General features: G+C 38.7%; 2 protein-coding genes across 4 annotated transcripts in view; one reads left to right on the forward strand and one right to left on the reverse strand.

Annotated features, from left to right (window-relative positions):
- macrod1 (mono-ADP ribosylhydrolase 1) overlaps window positions 1–20,079 on the reverse strand; it is a 184,709-nt gene that overhangs the window by 132,789 nt on the left and 31,841 nt on the right. The window lies entirely within an intron of this gene.
- flrt1b (fibronectin leucine rich transmembrane protein 1b) overlaps window positions 1–20,079 on the forward strand; it is a 56,148-nt gene that overhangs the window by 28,636 nt on the left and 7,433 nt on the right. For both annotated transcript variants that reach the window (XM_044126985.1, XM_044126984.1), the window contains exon 2: window positions 14,864–15,831. The gene's annotated coding sequence lies outside the window, so the exon portion shown is untranslated. The remainder of the gene's footprint in view (window positions 1–14,863; window positions 15,832–20,079) is intronic.

Consider the following 20,079-nt stretch of genomic DNA (forward strand, 5'->3'; position numbering starts at 1 on the left):
CCCTCGAGGACTGGAGTTTGAGACCCCTGATCTACAGTCTTCCTTATCGTCACTCCTGGAGGTAAAGCCAATCAGAGCCAGGGAAAAGAAACGGCTCTCAGGGATTGGCTGCTTTGTAAATGCACGCCATCTGAGCGTTAGCTTGCATTAGTGTTAGGTATTTCAGCTGCATTTCTTTCAAATATTATAAATATACTCTATGAAAAAAATCTGCAAATAAGTGAATTTTTTGTAAATAATTGGAAGTGACGTTCCACAGAAAAATGTGTGAATTCTGAACCAGTGGGGATCCACTGACGGCTCTTTAGCTGTTATTCTATTTGTTAAAACGTGAAAAGGAAAAATTTCCACATTTCTTTGGCATTAGGACCACCTAAAACCTAGACCAATATAAATAATCAAAATTATATAGAAGAGTCATATCTGGACCAGGTTACTATATTCCTTAAAAACACAGTTTGTTATTTTTTAAACCCGTCACTATTTGTGGAAAAAAATAAAAGGTAGTGTTGTTTGTCCAAAAGATATTGATAAAATCTCATCTAGTCTCGATCCATTTCACAATATATATGGATGGTCATGGATGGAAAAAATTATTTTTTTATAAAATCCTGAAACAGACAACAGTATGTAAACAGTATATAAAGTGGGTCGCTGACATCTGGAAAGATGAAAATTATTAATTTATTATTTATCTCATGCCTTGCATTCAGAATATTTTGTAAGAGTTTTGTGTTATTTTAAATTTAATGGTCCAACAAATGTTTTTTATTTAGCATTTGATCTAGTTTTTCCCTGACAGTTCTGGTAAAAGAATTACCGGCAGTTTTAAGTCACCTCAGTGAATCCACCCTAACTACACATTAATAGAAGATCAAAATATTTCTTGGTTGATTTTTTTGAGAATCTGTTTAGAAACGTACCTGTGAAGACCAAAAGCACCGAGACGCAGCATAAGAAGGGGATATGAAGATTTTAATCTTGTTTATCTGAAATTTTAATATGCAAGCTCTGAGCTGTGGCACAGAGACAGCAGATGTAGGGCTCCCAGTGGCAGCCTATTTCTGGCAGCGAGGTAATATATAAGGAAATAAGTTTCCATACAGTAGGTGAAGTCAGTGGTAAAGAAATGCTCTGATCAGCAAAGTGAGACAGCTAAGGAACAAACCTTCAGCACACAAATGTATAAAAAACATTCCTCTCTCGGCTCTAACAGCTAATTTTTCCTGTGGCTGCAAGAGTACAGGAAGTTAGCACTTTTAATGAGACAGTTTTCATATGAAATATACAGATACTGAAGACGTTTCCTCCTATAGAACGTCAATCATCAAAATCATGGATTTTAGCTCAGTATTTGAGACATTGATAAGAATGAAATTATAGGACTGGGAAAAATTATTTACTCCTTTTACTTTTATTTTTTTACTTTTTTGCTTTTCAAACTTAAAACGGTCAAAGAAAGTTTAACAGCCAATAAAGATAATATTAATAATGTGATTTTCAAATTATTATTTTAGAAAGTGGAAAAAGAAAACAATCCAACCCAGTAACTGGGTGATTAACCACATTTGGGTTTAAATTCACAAGCTAGGAACAGATGAAGCAGCACACCATGCCCCAATCGTGACAAAATTCAAGAGTAGATGAAAAAGGAAGTCACCGATGTCCATAGGTCTGGAAAGGGTGATAAAGACTCAAATGAACCACAAAGACAGTCATTTACCCACAAAAGAAGATGATGTGTACAAATGTATCCAGAACATCTGAAGCCCTGTAAAGTTCAAAGTTTGTTAAGCAACAAGAAAGAAACTGGATAAAATGGCTTCATCATGGTTTGATAGAGAAAAAAAAACCTGTGCTGACCAAAGTCTCAAATTTGCCAAAATGCGTCTTGAAGAACCTCAAGACTTTTGTGAAATCTTCTATGGACTGTTGAGACCAAAGTTTTAGTGTGTCCTGATATATCTGAATGTGAAGCAGCATTTCAGAAAACCATCATACAGACAGCAGTGTGTCGGTCTAGGCCAGACTTGCTGAACAACCTGCTGTGATTGAATAAACCATGAATTGAGCTCTATCAAAAAATCCTGGAGGAAAAGGTCGGCCCTCAGTTTGTGACCAAACACTGGAGCTGGTGATGCAGCAGAACAATAGTATGAAACACACCACCAACCACCTGTGAATGTTTCAAAATTTAAAAAATGAAGGTTCAGGAGCTGTCTAGTCAAATTCCCGACTTAAATCAGATTGAGATGCTGTGGTATGACTTCAAACAGGCTGTTCATGTTGGAAGACCCTCCAATGTGGCTGAATTACAACAATTCTGCAAAGAACAGTGGGCCAGAATTCCTCCACAGTGCTGTGAAAGGCTGGCATCAAACCCTTGCTGCCAGCTTTTTTTTAACCACTAATTGTTAGGTTTAAGGGGGCAATTATATTTTTTTGAGCACGGAGGCAGCTTGAACATAATTTTTAAAGTCCATTTTGTATTTACTTAGATTGTTTTGTCTGACACATGCATCAAAACAGAAAAAGAGAATCATTAGGGGGTGAATACTTTTCAAATTGCAGTACATTTAAAAAGTAGCTTCAACTGTCTGCCCTATTTGCTCACTGCAGCTAATTGAAGAGGAGCCCAAGTAGAAATTAACTGCAAAAGGAAGCCGACCCCTGGTGTGCGTGGGTGGGTGTGCGTGTGTGTGTGTGTTACAGTGGAGTGTCAAAGTGATGCTAGATCACAAAAAATACACAGTATTGAGTTTTTCTTCCCTTCAGATCTTTGGCGATTATCCCTGCTTTGTTGCTCTCCTCACCCTCCCCTCCTCTCCTCTCAGTCTAAATGGAAGCTGTGTGTTGCAGAGTTGGAAACCAAGTCACATCCCTCTCACACTTCTGTTTAGCCCCTCTTAGAGTCTCACTCCTTCCTTTCCACTTTCCACCTCTACCTTTTTTCTCTGTCTATCCTTGACACGCTCTCTGCCCCCCTCCCCCACCTCTCTTTCTGTCCGCACCGACACCCTCGACTGATTCTGCCGGAGTCATGGCCTTCGGAGCCTGACGAGAATCCGGAGCCCTGTGTGCGCTCTTGTGAATCGCCGTCTGCGGGCGGAGATGAAATATGAACTGTTAAATATGAATGCGGCGTGATGTTGTGATGCCGCGCGGCCGTGTAGCTCAGGCAAAGGTGGTGAAAACGGGCGCGCATGTACAAGAAAGCCTGTGTGGTATTATTCTACATTACATTTACCATTCATTTGGGTGTGATACTTGCCATACAAACACACACAGACAAAGGCCCAGGATTCAAGCTTCACTGACTTTAAACCTTGCTCAGGCTGACAGTAATTTCTGCCTCCAAATTACATTCCAATGGCTTCATAAATCTGCTGCCTCCTCCTCCATCTTTTCTCTTCCTCCCCTTTTCTCCCTCCTTTTACTCCAGCCTCACTTCATTTTTCCTGTATAAGCCTCCCCCACCTCCTCATCCCTCCATCTACACCTCTATTTCAGTTCACGTGTCTCTTTCTCCTTCTCTCCCCTCCTGCTCTCCTCTCCTCTATCAGTTATTTTCTCGTTTCCCCCCACACTCCTTCTCCCTGGCGCTGGCTTGGTAAATGAGAAACAGGGAGGCTGAGATGGGGAGGTTACGTGTGCGGGGTAGTTAAACAGTAACATACACATAAATCCACACAGATGTACCCCCATACACACGCCAATGTGTAAATACACACGGGCATGCACACACCCGCAGTCAAACATCATAAACAGCACATTACTCTTTGATAGAAAGACAAGCGTTTGTGTTGCCATATATTTGAACTGGCTCCTGCACATTTCAGTGTGTCCACATGTGTGCACTCTTTTTAATGAGAGTGTTCATTTTACAGATAGTACCTCTAGGTGAAATAATTGCCAATGTTGGGCCCTGACGGCTAGTTCAAGTGTTCTCCGGCCGGTTGTCTTTATGGCCCGAGAACACACCCATCAGCTCCCTCGCCGCCGCTTTAACTGCTGCTCTGCTGCAGCCGGCGCTCGCATGCAATGAATACACGGGCGTAATATGCATAAGCACACAACACAGACACCGAGTCGGGCATTAACACCGACACACGTGTGCACATGTGCTGCAGGAGAGGCCAGCAGTGAACAATAGCCCGGCTGACAATGGGGCTCAGAGGAGTTCTCTCCGCCGTATTAATATTCAGAAGAGCGGATGTTGAGAGAGTGTGCGTGTCAGCAGGGACGCATGCTCATCAACCCCACTAACACCGAGGTTAGACAGCCACATGATTACAAAGTACTCAGACTTTGAATCTCTTCGTACTGCTCCTTTTGCTTCTAAGTCCTACCTCTCTGCAGCGGACGGAGAGCGCAGACAATCTTCGCTAGTACAAATTATTCCAATCAGTCCTATTAAGGGAAAGGTGGAGAGAAATGGAGCGTAGATTTTGTCAATTTCTTGCCATCCATCCACATCAGTGTTAATTATGTGATATGCAACAAGAAAAAGAGGAAGCCTTTTAGAGAAATAAAAGATTTTATATTTTCATCTGTTAACCTTTTCACTGAGAATTCATTAGTTTCTCATGCAAAAGTTCATGATAGGACAAAGAAATATGTGAAAGTGGTTTTAAAGCAGCTCACAATGCAAGATAACACATCCAGCTCACAAAAATGAGACAGGATTTAATAATTATTTTCAAGAATGCAAGAATAAAAACAATCCAGAACCCCCATTTTTTTGTTTTTCTAGTAAGAGCGGAGGCTTCAAAATCTTTAGCTGCATTTCAAAGAATCTATAAGTATATAATCCCCATATCTGGATTTTTTTTTTTTTTGCTTGTCTAATTCCAAGGTGCTGATGCCAAACAACAAAAATAAAAACAATAGAAGTTGTAATAATCCCTGTACTGTGTAGTTTAGCAGAAAATCACGCTACAAATCAGATGCCAACTTCAGCAACATCAGCAACTTTACTGGTGAGCTCGTTGCCTGATAAATAAATTGAAGGGGTGGAGGCTTATGCAATGTTTATGTAACACAGGGTTGTCGGCAGCCTGAGTATTTGTCTCAGTAGTCATCGACTATGTCAACAAAACAGTTATTTCCTTTCAAAACACGAGTCTCAAACTCAGATTCAACAGTGTTTCAAGTCTAAAGCACTGGCCTTCATATCCAGGGTTCATTATACTAGTTTGCACTTACAACATGTCAACATAAAGTCACATGACGAGAGCTGATGGACAACTCTTTGAAAAACAGAAATTGATGAAAAATATTGTGGCATTTTGAATATTGTTAAATATTCAAAATGGGGATCATCAGGAATCCTCTTAATCATCTTTAAGACCAATCGCTGCTTTTTTAACTCTGAAATTTGGAAACCGATATCTCCCAGAGATCTAATAATGGAAGTCAGATGGCAACACAAAAAGTGAATATTTTTTGATACAGTGAATGCAGCATGCTGAACACTACCAGGTTATGCCGACAACAACACTGTTGTGTGGGAGTTGTTATTGTAAGAAGAAGACTGTACAGTAATTTATAGCATCAGCAGCGTGTTTAAGCTGAGAAAGAATGGACATGGAAGAAGCCATTTTAAAGAAAACTATCTTCTGTGAGAGAGCGAGAGAGAGCAAGACGTGCAGCAAACAGTAAGCAAAGTTGCTCTATCCTAGTTTTTTTTTAGATTTCAACCTCTGCTTGCTATTTAACATAATGGACTTGGGAAAATGTTTACAGTGTTCTTTGTGAACTACCAGTTTTAGCTAAGGGAATGTTGCACTAATTGTTAATTTCTACTAATACATGTTTAAATTATGAACCTCGTGATCCCCATTTTGTTTGAAAATAACTGTAAAACCCTACTGAAGAGCAACCGTTCCCTCACGCAGTGGTGTGATGTTGCCTCTGCTTATCAAATATATCCTGTAGATGTATGCATTGACCATCTTCCAATGTTATAGCGCTTACAAGGAATCGAGTCAGCTAAAATCGGCATTGACGGATCAAAGCTGTACATAAATCAGAGGTGGAAAATTGGCCATAAACAGCAGATATGAATATCCTGGATGTCTATCTATCCATATTGTCCCACCATCTGGGACCTGTAATAACATAAATCACTTAGAGCTCATATTTGCACATCTGCACACCCTCCTCTAAACAGACTTCTTGACACTTTTGTTTGCTATTCATGCATTCATCAGCAGCACTAAGGTGCAACGAGAGTCCATGCCGTTATATTACTGTCAGTTCACTCAGCCATGTTGTTGTCACCAGGCGACTCTGCCTTCATTCAGCTGAGGAAAATAAATAGCTAATATTTCATCATTATAATTCAAAGCAAAAACTGTGGGTGAATGTTCACACAGGCCACAGTGAATGTCACACAGCGCTGAATGCCTGAAGGCTGCAAAGTTGTCACTGGCTGGATAACAAAAAGCAGAGAGATTTCTGTCCCCGTTAGGAACAGGACATTTCTGTGAACTGTGTTATGCATTAAAAAACCTGGAACAACGTAAGACAAGGTGTGGAAGGGTCAGGAAGAGCTGTTATTGACCAAAGTAGCAGGAGTATGAGAACCTGCTCTTTTCTTCCCTCATTCATCTTCTTCTCCATATGCTGGTGTTCGTATAAGTAGAAGAGAAAGCACATTTATTTTTTCTTTCAGGTCTGCCCGTCAAATATTAAATATAGACAACTTTACAGTTTACTATTTAATTTAATAAAATTTAATCTAAATGTTGCATTACGTTATACACACTTGAATTCACCTGAGAAGAAACTATATAAGATAACAAATATACTCCAGGAGTAGAGACTAGTGAATCAAACACTTACTTAGCTCTTCATTGCCTCTATAGTCTGCTCTAATCTCTAGTCTTTTGGCATAAAGCTGCTCAAAGGAACAATTCCCAAATGAAGGCCAGATTTATTTCAACCTTTTTAAAGCATTAGAGTAAAGGGCTTTGATGATACTGAACAGATCAGTTATTTACCATGCAATCCCAGCATTGTTCGATTACTGGGATGCAGTAATCGAACAATGCTTATGTTTATAAATTAAAAAGATTTAAAGCCTCAGTGATTCAAAGAGAGGCAGTTGGTTTGTAGTGAAGGTGCATTCATTGTGTGATTGATTGGACCTGGTGGAGTCAGAGTGATGGCAGGATTACAACGTGAAACTTTCAATTTACCAGTCCGTCCACGCTCCGAACCTCACTATTGATCACGAGATGCATCATGACCTGAATACCCTGAAAACAAGTTGCTGAGATTGGAGCTACCTGTGTAGGGGGGATCGGGAGGCTCAACCCTACAGAGAAGGCAAAGAGCTCAATCATGCATTCAGCCTCTTTATGCTGCAATATATATGGAAACAATTGTTTAGTGATGTATAAAAAGTTTTAGAATACGAGATGGCAATGTGGTCAAGTTAAAAAAACAGCAACAAAGTTTTTGATAATGCCAAAACAGGGCAATGGGATTTTTGCATGCAGCAACCTGCTGGGGTTGACAGAATTGACAGAGTTGTCTCTGTCTCTCCGAAACAGAGAGACAGAAAATGTATATGATGTATCACCATGACAAGAGTAGCTCACTCATTACAACCAAACTACGCACAGAGTAGATGGACTACAGCAGCAGAAACCACACCCGATGCCACTAATGACAACTAGGAACAGAAAACTGGATCTTCATCCTTTCACAAAATTGGACAATAACTTAGTGACAAAATGTTGCCTGGTTCAGTGAGTCTCAGCAGTCAGCTGGCGGTATAAACCTGAAACTATGGATCCAACCTGCCTTGTACGAGTTAGTGATTCAGGCTGGTGGGGTGAGAAAATAACTCCATAATAGTACTAGTACTATTATTATTTTCTCAGCACACTCTGGGCCCCTAAGTACCACTTGAGCGCAGTTGAAACACCACAGCCTACCCAAGTATTGTTGCTGTCACCAGATCTCAATTCAACATAGCCCATTTGGGATGTGGTGGGCATGTAGAGTCACATCATGGGTGTGCAAAGCACAAATCTGCTGCAACTGAGCGATACTATCATGTCAATACGAAACAAAGTCCCCAAGTAATGTTTCCAAAACCTTGTTGAACCTGTGCCTTGAGGAATTAAAGCAGTTCTAAAGGGAAAAAAATGGTTCAACCTGCTAAAAGGCATGCCATAAAGTGACTACAATGTGGACATGCCAAAGAGTTTTGTGGGTAAATTTGCACGCCATGCATCTTGGGTGACATGTTTATTAGAAACGTGGGAGACATTTGCTTTCACAACGGTAGGCAGTAACCTCCTGCCCTTTCCTCTAACCTTCCAGACACCTTGATAAACATTTTTTGTAAACTCCTGTCTGCCTGCTTTTCTATTTCATGAACTCCCCCCCTCTCCATCTCTCTGTACCTGGTTTGACTTCTCAAAATCCCTGACAGAAAGTTTGAAGGACAGCCTTAACTTTACACACACGTCAGGATCTAATGGGTGATGGCAGCGAGCTGTGGGGAAATGCTGCTGATCTTCAGTAGGCACTTACAGGCACCAATACAGGCAGATATTTTGCGTGCAGTAGATAAAGATTAGCGAAGGGTGTAAGAAAGGTTGGACCTCAGAGCAAATCATATTACAGGAGGTCGTTTTAAACTAACTGCTCTTAATATTCAAGGTGACCGCTGCTTTTTATACACAACTAATGATGCTAAATATAGACTTTAATTCAGCTTTAGAACTCCAGTTCTCTGTTCAAATACACTTCAATGTAAACACAAACATAAAAAAAAATATTTAGAGAGGAGTGTGTTTACCATTCTGGTGCATCATTTAAAAAAAAAACTTTTAGAGATTTAGAGTTTGAAAAGTCTGACTTTTTACTATTCTTCTTAAGTTTTTCCTTTTAAAGTGAGAATTATTTTTGAACTGGTTTAAGATCATGCCTACAGACATTTTAGCTTAGCAACTGCAGTCTTCCTCAATGAAATAATCATGTTGTTTGCACATACAGATTGGGGCTTGATGTAGTTGAAATAAACAATCATCCCTGGGAAGCACTGCAGCATATTAGGGATCAAGGTTTACCAGGAAAGATTATCTCTTCAAACGGCAGAGGAGCGTGTTTTGGTTTCCTACAAATAACATGTTGAACAATCAGATCACAGTAGTTTTACACTTCAGCTCAATCCTCTCTAAACTAACCTTAGAGAGAAAGAAGCTCTGGTTCTTTGAAAAGCACTGCTGTTAATTCAGGGAGGATTTTCTCTTCTCTGACAATGGTTTTCATTAGAGCTGTACCAATTACAATACGTTCCACTGATACTGATCTGAGTCATTACATTAAATTAATGCCATGTATAGGTTTGGGAACTACAGCTTTAAAGTGCAGTAAAAAGCACACAGCATACGTGTCAGCAGCCTTCTTCATGGTCTACATTTGCATTGTGACTGCCTTCCACTTAACTAATTTATCATTACTAATCTAGTGCATGCAGTGTCAGTATTTCTTGACAGTGACAAATATTTTGAACCAAGTCGAGTTTCTGCATCTTTCTCTTGCCGACTGTGCTTTTATGTGAACCATTTGACTTAAAGTTAGGCTACCACTAGCTTGTTTATGTTCTGTTTTGATGCTAGAGGTTGGTAATTAGGCTAGTAGCAAACATTAATATGGATCCAAGTAATGGTGTACAGACAGATGTTTTTGTTTTTTTTTATTATTTTATTTCCGCTTTATAAACTTTGCTTTGATTGTCATAAATTTTACTGACTGATGTTTCAGCTGCTTTTGTTTCCAACTGTCTGAATACAACATCCAGAACAGGTTACATGACAGACATATGAGCTGCAGCATACGGTGCATCTCATTCATTGTACACAATATAGGGAAAACACAATAGTCCGTTCATTTTAATATATCATGTGATTAATTGATTTATTGGTAAAACTGATTTACCAAATGGCAGATGCATGGCTCACTGGGGGTACGGCAGACAAAAGAAAATCATAATTATAGGTACCAAGGGTTGAGCTTTAGCGTTGTCTTGATTGAGGTCCTGTTCCGATAATTAGCATCACATAGCAGTCTCCATCATTTTCACCAATGCTCCTGATGTTAACTGGTTATTTACACAATAATGTCTGATCAATACAGTGTTATGTGAGTTTCTAGGCACCGAGTACTAGCTTTCCACCCTGTGTTTCATATTTCTGAAATATTGTTTGATTACCATAGATGATTAATGTGCTTTGTGTGGTATTTTTTACTTAAAAATCAAAGAGAAATTAGGTATTATCTTAAAATAAAATGATATATACAATATAAAATATTCCTATTCAGAGCATCAAAATAAATTCTCAAGTGAGTGAACCTTTTTCATCCATAAAAATTATTTGCATATAGACAAACAATTTACTTAGATTTACATAAAGTATATTATTTTTCAATTTTCTTTGATTGTTTATTTTATTAACCTAAACACTATTATAAGTTAATCACTTTATCTCTTTGTTCCAGGAGTTCTGCATGTTTCACTACATGCAGATAAAATAAAAAGATCCCTTTACTGCGTCCGAAAACACACAATATCACACTCATTCACCCACGCATTTGTCGTTATTGCCTCTGATTCGGGGAGCCCGCTCCCCACAGTTCAGTGACTCACACTGGATAAAGACCATTATTTACATTTTAAGATCTGCGATAGTTACTGCCTAACAATTTATGCCAGTTTAATATAACTGTGTATATGTAATATAACTGTATAACAGATTTTATTTGGACTCCTAATAGTTTTAAACTTAGATTACCTAATTTCAACACATTCATACAGTATGCATTATGTACCATGAATGTTATTTATTCTTACGATCTAGCCAGCTATAGAAATCTCAGTTTATAAGCCAAATCTAATTAAATCTATATCTTGTTTAGAGCCTGTTAGTGAATAACATGAGAAAATTTTATTGCAGTTGCCAAAAATAAAATACAGCTATTTTACCAGAAACTACTCATGGTTAAAAAACTAAAAGAAGAAACTGTAGGAAGAATAAATAAATTAATGTCAGACTTACCCATTAAGACTTAGTATGAAAAATATGAGTATATTTTAGATCCTAAGTTCCTACAGAGACCCTGTTACTCCTGAAACTCTAATGAGATGTTTTTAACACCCCAATTACTTTTACTAACTTCTGTAATATCTCTGTTCATATTACTGCATTTATATGTCTATTAGCTTTTCATTATAAGTCACTAATGTCCATTTAATATTATTTTCAATATTTTTTTAAATGGCTTAGCAGTATGTTTAATCACTTTATTCTTTTTTTAAAGCTATATATCATCCTATGTTTAAACTAACTTTTATATTCTTGGAAGTATGATTAGATAATTTCTTTAATCAAAAAATCAAGTATGTTTGTATAGCATACTTCAGTTCAAAGTAATGTACAAAATAAAAACACACAAAAAAGCCACAAAATACACCAGACAGTCAGCAATTGAGAAATCTGTAACAAAAATTACATTTTAATGAGTGGCATCATCAAAACCATCAATACACAAACATGTTGGTCAATGTTCCATTTAGTATTATTCAAAAACAACTATAAACAGGCAGCAGTTTAGTCTTGATTTAAAGAAACTCAGAGTTTCAGTAGTTTTGCAGGTTTCTGGAAGTTTGTTCCAGATTTGTGGTGTATAGAAGCTGAATGCTGCTTCTCCTTAGTTTTAGCTCTACTCCCCACTATGTTCTTTCCATACAAATTACATTTTTCAAACTATGTTTAGTCTTCTGTCCCAAATGAATCTGCTTTCATTACATATTTCAGCTTCACTCGGCACATAGAAATCAGCCTACAATCCACAAACCGGATATCACATTGCTGCTGTTTTTATGAATAGGACGATTTATATCACTACATAACCGCTTTCTATAAACTGCACCCAGTAAAATGCATTCTTTCCCATCTGTTTAACCAGTGATGGTGCTGAATGTAAAACAAAAAGGCACACACATACCATCACCTTGAATTTACACTGTCAGTTTAGGCATTAAGGACCCTTCATGAACACACAAACAGGCTGTGGCTTTAGTCTGCTAAACAAATCCTTCTCAGCTTCATCGTGTGTCCTTCAGGAAGGAAAATGAGGACAGTTTTATTTGTTTCTGTTTGCGTTTTTGCAAACTGGATGAAAATCTCCCAGTTGGCTTTGTAGTCTACTTACTGTGGGATGAAGTGAACGGACGAATGTGAGCAGCGGAGCAGTTAATGGCTTCTGATGAATCTATCTCTGTGTACTCTGTGTGTGCCTTATATTTCTAAAACCAGTGTTCACCAGGGGTTTCATTTTGCTCATAAGATACAGGCACTTAGTGAGTGGTGGTTAATGAAAGCTCCTCAGCTTTGTGTGAAAAAAAAAAAAGGACCGACATAAAACATGCCGTTTGCTTAATGGGAGGTTTGTTGTCCGCTGGGAGCATAATGCTGTACATATGCAGTGTTGACCTTCAAGAAGCATTTTCACGATGTACTTAATTTTAAAAGGTAAAATCATTCTGAGGGGGATAATTATTCAGTCATTTTAGTTCTCCATATTGTGCCAACAGTAAAACTCAACATTATATCTTGGCGTTGCTTAAAACAAAGCTGGCATTTAAAAAAACAAACTGAAACTGGAAAAGAAAAAAATGATCAATATATCTTGGTAATAGCATCCAAACTCCAGCACCAGAATTTAAATAATATAATGGTTTTCACCATTATAAATTAGCAATAAGTTAGAATACCATCCAGACGTTACTTCATTTCAGTAAATCAAAATGTTCTTTGAGAAATAGTCGCATAGGAAATGCCAAATGCCAGCCTACTCAAAGTGTGTCCATTATACCTACTCTATGCTTGGTCAGGACTCCTTTTGCATGAATCACGCCATCAATGCAGCCCAGGGGTCTGGTGAAGTGCTAAGGCATCGCAGGTTCATTTAATAGTGCCCTTCAGCTTTTCTGCATTATTGGTTTTGGTGGCTCTATTTCTTGACCCCATAGATCCTCTCTGGGATTCAGGTCAGGCCAGTTTTCTGTTTGTTCACATACAGTGAAGCCATGGTCACTGAAGTAGGGGTTGGTACTTTTGGCAGTGAAGGCAGTTTCCAAGTTCAGCTGGGAGATAAAACCAGGATCCCCATAAAGCCCATCAACAGAGGGAAGCACAAGTTGCACTGACATCACCTGATAGACGATGGCACTGATTTTGAACTCAGTGGACCAACGCCAGCACACTTTGGCAACTTCACAGTGAACCTTAAGCAACTTTAATTCTCTGGCTCTTCATTACTCCTCAAGAGTCTGAGACCTTGATCTCCAAATAAAAAGTCAAATTGAATTTATTCTGAAGACTCTGGACCAATGAGCAACAGTCCTGCACACATTTTAGATGTCCTCTCTGGTCTTAACTCAAGGAATGTGACAGTAGAAGCCAACATATTGGAAACACATGGATTTAATATTTTATCCACAGAGGATTCTCGCACTGAGAGGTGATTCCTGCAGCCTTTTCGGACTATAAGTGCCTGTGAGGATTACTTCCTGTTCCTCCCGATGTGGAATGATGGCGAATGGACTGTCTAAACAGCCGAAGTTTTCATCCAACATGTCATTCTTCCAGTCCTTTCACATCACTATTTTTGGATTAGACTCTGCCGGAAAGACAATGATGTTATACAGACTGCAGTTCAATGACTTTGTGAACATGGTGCAGGCCAAAGGTTTCAACTTCAGAAACTAAAATAGTTCAGCTTCAGTAAACTGAACTGGCAACCAAATCCTTTTAATCTGAAGAATTGAACAGACCTTTCCTGGTATCTAAATTTTCTACAGAAAATGTTCTATTATTTATTTACAAAACTCAGTCATAGACAGGAGTGTTTACTCAGGACCATTATTGATTTTTGAGAGGAAAAAAACAGAGTTTATACCTCTCCTATGAATCTATAGTCTGCTTTGGTTCAGTTTACCCTCTGCCCACCTCTTCCAGTGCCTTCCAGGTCATAACTGATTTACCAGAACAGAGACTACTGGGGATGCGGCTGTGCAGCAAACATGACCTTGTCATGCAGTGAGACACAGGTGGGGACGGGGCTCACTAGTCAGCGGTGACAAAAGTTTAAAAGTAAAACACGGTGCTGGCCTTTCTGTAAATAAATCAATGATGCCCAGCAGTAAAGCTTTGCTCTCCCAGGTGGATAATAGTTTTTAAGGGTCATTTAAGAAGCTAATCAGTGATATTTAATTGACTGTAACTGAATGATAGACCTTCCATCGATGCTGCCTGTGCTCTCACCTCTGGCCCAAAGTCAGGTTGGGTGGGCTTGAACAATAATAATGCTGGTGTAAATAACACAAGTCTGGATAATCAACCAAAACTCCCTTACCTGGCAAAAATAAAATGAAACAAGAGCTGCAACTTAAGCTTATGTGTGAGAGGCTTATCAAAGACATGAATTTGAATTAATAAATTCACATGAAAAAAAATCAGAAATAAATGGCAAAGAAGTCATGCTTTTGTATTTGGGTTGTGTTTGTATCAAGTTGAACAGTTCATTTTCTTGTTAATGTTGGGGTTACAAAGTTTACAAAGTTATAGTTATTTCTGATTATTATTATTACCACTACCATTGTTTTTAAATATTAGTATGATATTATTATTAAATAAATGGATTAAACAAATCCCTAGCTAAATAACAACAGCAATAAAATACTAGTAAAGCATAAAACAAATAAATATTTTTTCAGTCTCATTTTCTTGCTGTCCACATAAATTCTAATATCTCTTTCCAATCTGCTCTGTCTTTTCAGATGATTGACAACCATCCTAACCAGCAGCTGATCTGCTAACGTGAAGGATTTTAAAGAGACTGCAGCAGAAACTCCTCATTGGAGCTCCATACCTGCGCTGCTCCAGGTGGATTGAACACAGAAGTGAATATCCACTGAATTTTCAGATGATTTGTGTAAACTAAAGAGGATAGTTGGACTAAACTGAGGGACAGCAGAAGAAGCTCTGTCCATCATATCCTCTTAACATCTTAACTACTGTTATCATCAAACTGTGACATTTATATAATCATAACTGTGCTTGTAAAACCTAAACAAGAAATCAGGTTTTCTCCTTTGAGGACTATTTGCTGTTTCTTCTCATCTCTCTCCCCACTGCGCATCAATTAAAATTACAACCTGCCTCTTCAAAGCAAGTGTGACATGCCACTGTACTATTTTAGCATGACCTAGTGCTTGCATGAGGATCCAGGATTGCTTTTGACTTCGAAGAAGGACCCTTAAGCTCCCAGCCATCTTCTGACTGCCTGCCTACCCGCCCGACTGTAGCATTTGGGTGTGGAGGGTTTGTTTCAGAATTAAACCTCTGGACACTCAATGAAGATGACTTAAGTTGGCAGGCCTGAAAGCTCCATAAGCAGAAAGAGAGAACAAGCTTGGCAGGAGGACTAACACCCACCCAACACACACAAATGTGGACGCTGTGGCGGCTTTGAGCCATGCTGATATTGCTACTTGTGGAGCCCTGGAGAGCAGGCTATCATCATCCCTATCATCATTCACCCAAGCTGAGGAAGATTCAACAGCCCAAAGGAAAGAGGCTACACATCTGAGCGATTCAAAGAAGACTGTGAAACTGTGCTAACACAGAGAGATCCAAAGCAGCATCCTCAATCACACGCACAGACACTCTAATACTCTTCTTCACAAATCCCCGATACAGGAAAAACAAAGCTGCGGCGGACGTGAAAGACACAGAGACTGAGCAGGTTAGAAAGCCCTCGGCAATCACACACCAGGTCGATCAGACCTTTTACACACACGCCTTTGCTGTGCTTTCATCACATTGAGATTCACTACACCTACGGTCGTTTTCTGCTGCATGATAAGAAAAAAAAATACAAAGACACATAAAGGCTCAGTGCTTCAAGGATGACCTTTCCTGGAACCTGTTTTAACTGTGGGGCATGTTGGTCGGCACACATTAAGTCAAAAAGTTGAGGAGCGCCAAGAAACTGGTTGATTATGCATCCACTAACCCTATCAATGGTTGATCTCTTTTCTGCCATTATTAAACACCTAAACTGTAACAAGTTACACGGATAACAGTCTTCAGTGTGGAACTCTTTTTCAGTATTAGTGAAAAGATTTCCTGACTAAATGCAAAAATGCAAGTTTTAAGTGAAAATTTAATTTATTACAAAACGCATATCCAAACCAACCCAACCCAAAGTGAAAACTGGTTTTTGCACTCCTTATAGGAAAACCTGCCATGAAATGTTTGCGATAGCTAGCAAAGAGTTAAGAAATTTTTGTTTGATCTTTGTTTTAATTCAGCCAAATCAAAGGGTTTTAGAACCAACAGTCTGTTTCACATCTCAGTAAGATTTAGGTCTGGACTTTGACTAGGCTACTCTAAACTTTTTTTACTTTTTTGGTATTCTGCTTTTAAGCATTTAGAGATTGACTTTATAAAATTTTGATCATTAAGACGCTGCAAAACACAAGTTTTTTTGCAACACAACTCGATGCAAGGAACTGATGACCCTCCAGCAGAAGTCGTGATATAATAGATTTCAGCAAGTTGTCCAAGACTGGAGGAAACAAAGTAACACCACAGATCACACTACAATCACCAGACATAACATTTTTCCCCTTGAAATGCTGTTATACTTTTTCACAGCGCTATATGGCAGTAAATCTGCTCAAATTTGAAGCTGGACACAACTCGTTTACTTTGAATGGATCTTGCAAAAATTAAACGAGTATCTGGTGATACAAATAAGATTTAAGTCGCTATAATCTGTCATGTAAAATGAAAAAGTAGAAATTCTGTTCTCTTTAGTTGGTTTTATTTGTACAGAAACTTCCACTTTAGAATTTTATTGCATTAGTATATTAGATAAGCATTTGTTTTCCAGACACTTGCTTTAGAAAAAACACATACAGCAGAGAAAATATACTTTTAAAGGTAGATTTATATTTCTTAAGGTGAATCAACTAAAATCAGTTTCTGAATGTCAAAATTCGCAAAATTGGAGAGACAGAATCTCTGATCAGTCCATCTCTACAATAAAGATGAGGATGAGGGAGTAGGAGTAAGCAAAGGAGGTGGTCTGCTGCATCCAGATCTCTGTTACTAAGGAAGAGAGAAGAGGAGCCGAGGAGTTGTAGGCAGGGAAACTAAACCCCTTCTGATTGATCCAATCTCAGTGTGCAGGAATCAACAAACAACTGGAGAGGAAACGATAAAAGAGGATTAGAAGAAAATAGAGACAGTGGAAGAGAGGACAAGGATAGTTCTGTAAACAAACCTTAAAGTGGATATAATGACAGGTCATGAAGGGAAGGCGTGCGGACGGGAGAGTTAGATGGTGTAAAAGATAAAGAAGCAGAAAGACAAGACAGCAAGAGATCGAATAAGGGACGGCGTAGGACAGAAAATCTGAGGATCATTAAAGCAACATGTCGATTGGAAACCTTGGCATGTGGGCGAAAACACGCAAACAAGCTTATGCCAAGAGGATATTTATGAGAGGGAAGTGGGGATGTTGTGGCACTGAAACATATGCTAGTTGATATTCATAGAGCATCCCAATCTGGTCTCAGCTCCTACCTTTACACTCCCTTTATGTGCCTGTGTATATCTGTTGTACTTTTTCTGTCTTCCAAACACAGATTTGAGCTAAAAATAAGATTATGAACAGAGAAAGTGAAGTCAGGGTTAATGCCAAATTCTGTGACACAGACACTTTTTCGCCCTGATGTATCTAATACTGTGTCAGGCAGAGACAGGAGCTGGTTGTTGTAGATACAGATCTCTGTCACATTTTCACAGTGACATGCAACAGAGGCATATAAAAGTACCAAACACAGCTATTTTTACACCCATCTAACAGAAAAAAAACAACACCCAGTCAGGGATTGGATCCATTCTTCTTTCTGCAGCGAACTCAGCTGATACCGACTTCAGTCTTCACTGCCAGAAACTCATTTCCCCTCTCCTCCCATGACTGACTGTCCAAGTCTCCATCTGTCTCCTCACCCCCTTCCAACCTCTTCATTTCTTCTATTGTCGCCATCTCTTGTTTGCTTTGCATGGATTTTGACTGCAGCCGAAGGGCAATTTTGCATCGAGCACAGAGTTCACACACGAACACACGTGTGCGCATACAGAAGGGGGGCAGAAAAGAAGCTTGCCTTTGGAGGATTTGTTTATCAAATGTGCTGTCAAATCATGTCAGCCCTTTCCCATCAGGGCACATTTTCCAGCCTCAGGCTAGCTGAAGACAAAGGGTTTATTGCTTAAAATGTAATTTCAACAAATTTGTTACTGTGCATGGCTCCAATTGCACATATAGTTGGAATGGAAAAAATGGAAAGCAAAGATAGTATATTACTTGGATTGTAAACATTTACGCTATTAAATTTCAATCAAGATTTTTTTTGGGTGGGGGAAAACAAAATGTTGGGCAAAAAACATACAATGCTAGGAAAAATTACTTCAGCGTTTTCTGGACTTTAATTCTTGTAGATCATTGAAGTAATTTGAATATATGAAAGATAACCTATGGTTATAGGTATAGAAGAGTCCAGTCTAACAAAATGAGTCCAATAATGCATTTATGACTCATCCAGGGGGTCAAAATGAACCAGAGCAAGATCTAAAGCACTGAAAGCCTTTAGATCTGCACCTAGATCTGCAGTGCTTTAGATCTAAGTGATTTAGTCAGGTCAGTGCTCATGACTCAATAGGAAAGACACTGGCAAAAACATTGACCAATTCCAAGAACAAAACTACAGAAGACTTAAAAAAAAAAACACTCAAAGCCCACCTCAGATTCACAGAAAACATGTTGATAATCTGTAAAACTTTTGGGAAAATATTCAGGGAGTGACTAGCAAATAGGACAACTTTTTGAAAGGTGTGTCTTGTGTTACAAAGGAAAAGAAACAAACACCAATCCATTAAACACACATATTGGTAATGTCTTAGACAGCTTTCCATCTTCAGAACCTGGACAACTTGCTGTAAAGAATGGAACCGTAATCCTGCGATATCAGAAAATCTTGAAGATGATGTGCGACCATCCATTTCAGACCATAAACGTAAGCACACTGGGGTCAAACAGCAAGACAAAAACACATTGACAAGTCCAACTCTGCTAAAAAATAAATAAAAAAAGACTAAAACCTTGAATAATATAGAAGTCTGAAGTGACCTGGACTTGTATCTGACTGAGATATTCCACCTTGACCAGAAGTAAAAGAATTAAAAAATAAATAAATGTAGAAGACAAATCTAAACAAATAGTGATGGTTATTCAAATCAAATCAAATTTTATTTGTGTAGCACATTTCAGCCGCAAGGCATTTCAAAGTGCTTTACATCAAATCAAACACAAAAACACAATGCAACATAGAATCAACAATCAAAACACAACATTAAGTCAGATTCCGTCAATAAATTTGCAATTGATTACGTTTCGAATACAACTCTAAACAAGTGGGTTTTCAGTTGATATTTAAAGGAAGCCAGTGTTTCAGCTGTTTTACAGTTTTCTGGAAGTTTGTTCCAGATTTCTGGTGCATAGATGCTAAATGCTGCTTCTCCTCGTTTGGTTCTGGTTCTGGGGGTGCAGAGCAGACCAGAACCAGAAGACCTGAGAGGTCTGGAAGGTTGATACAATAACAGCAGATCTTTAATGTATTGTGGTGCTAAACCATTCAGTGATTTCTAAACTAATAACAGTATTTTAAAATCTATTCTTTGAGCTACCGGGAGCCAGTGGAGAGACTTTAAACTGGTGTTATGTGCTCCATCTTCCTGGTTTTAGTGAGAACGCGAGGAGCAGCATTCTGGATCCGCTGCAGCTGTTTGATTGATTTGTTGGGCAGACCTGTGAAGACGTTGTTGCAGTAATCAATGCGACTGAAGATAAACGCATGGATGAGTTTCTCTAGATCTGGCTGAGACATTAGTCCTAACAGACCAACAATGTTCTGTTAACCTTATT

Source organism: Gambusia affinis, linkage group LG09, assembly GCF_019740435.1.
Source record: "Gambusia affinis linkage group LG09, SWU_Gaff_1.0, whole genome shotgun sequence".
Lineage (NCBI taxonomy): Eukaryota > Metazoa > Chordata > Actinopteri > Cyprinodontiformes > Poeciliidae > Gambusia > Gambusia affinis.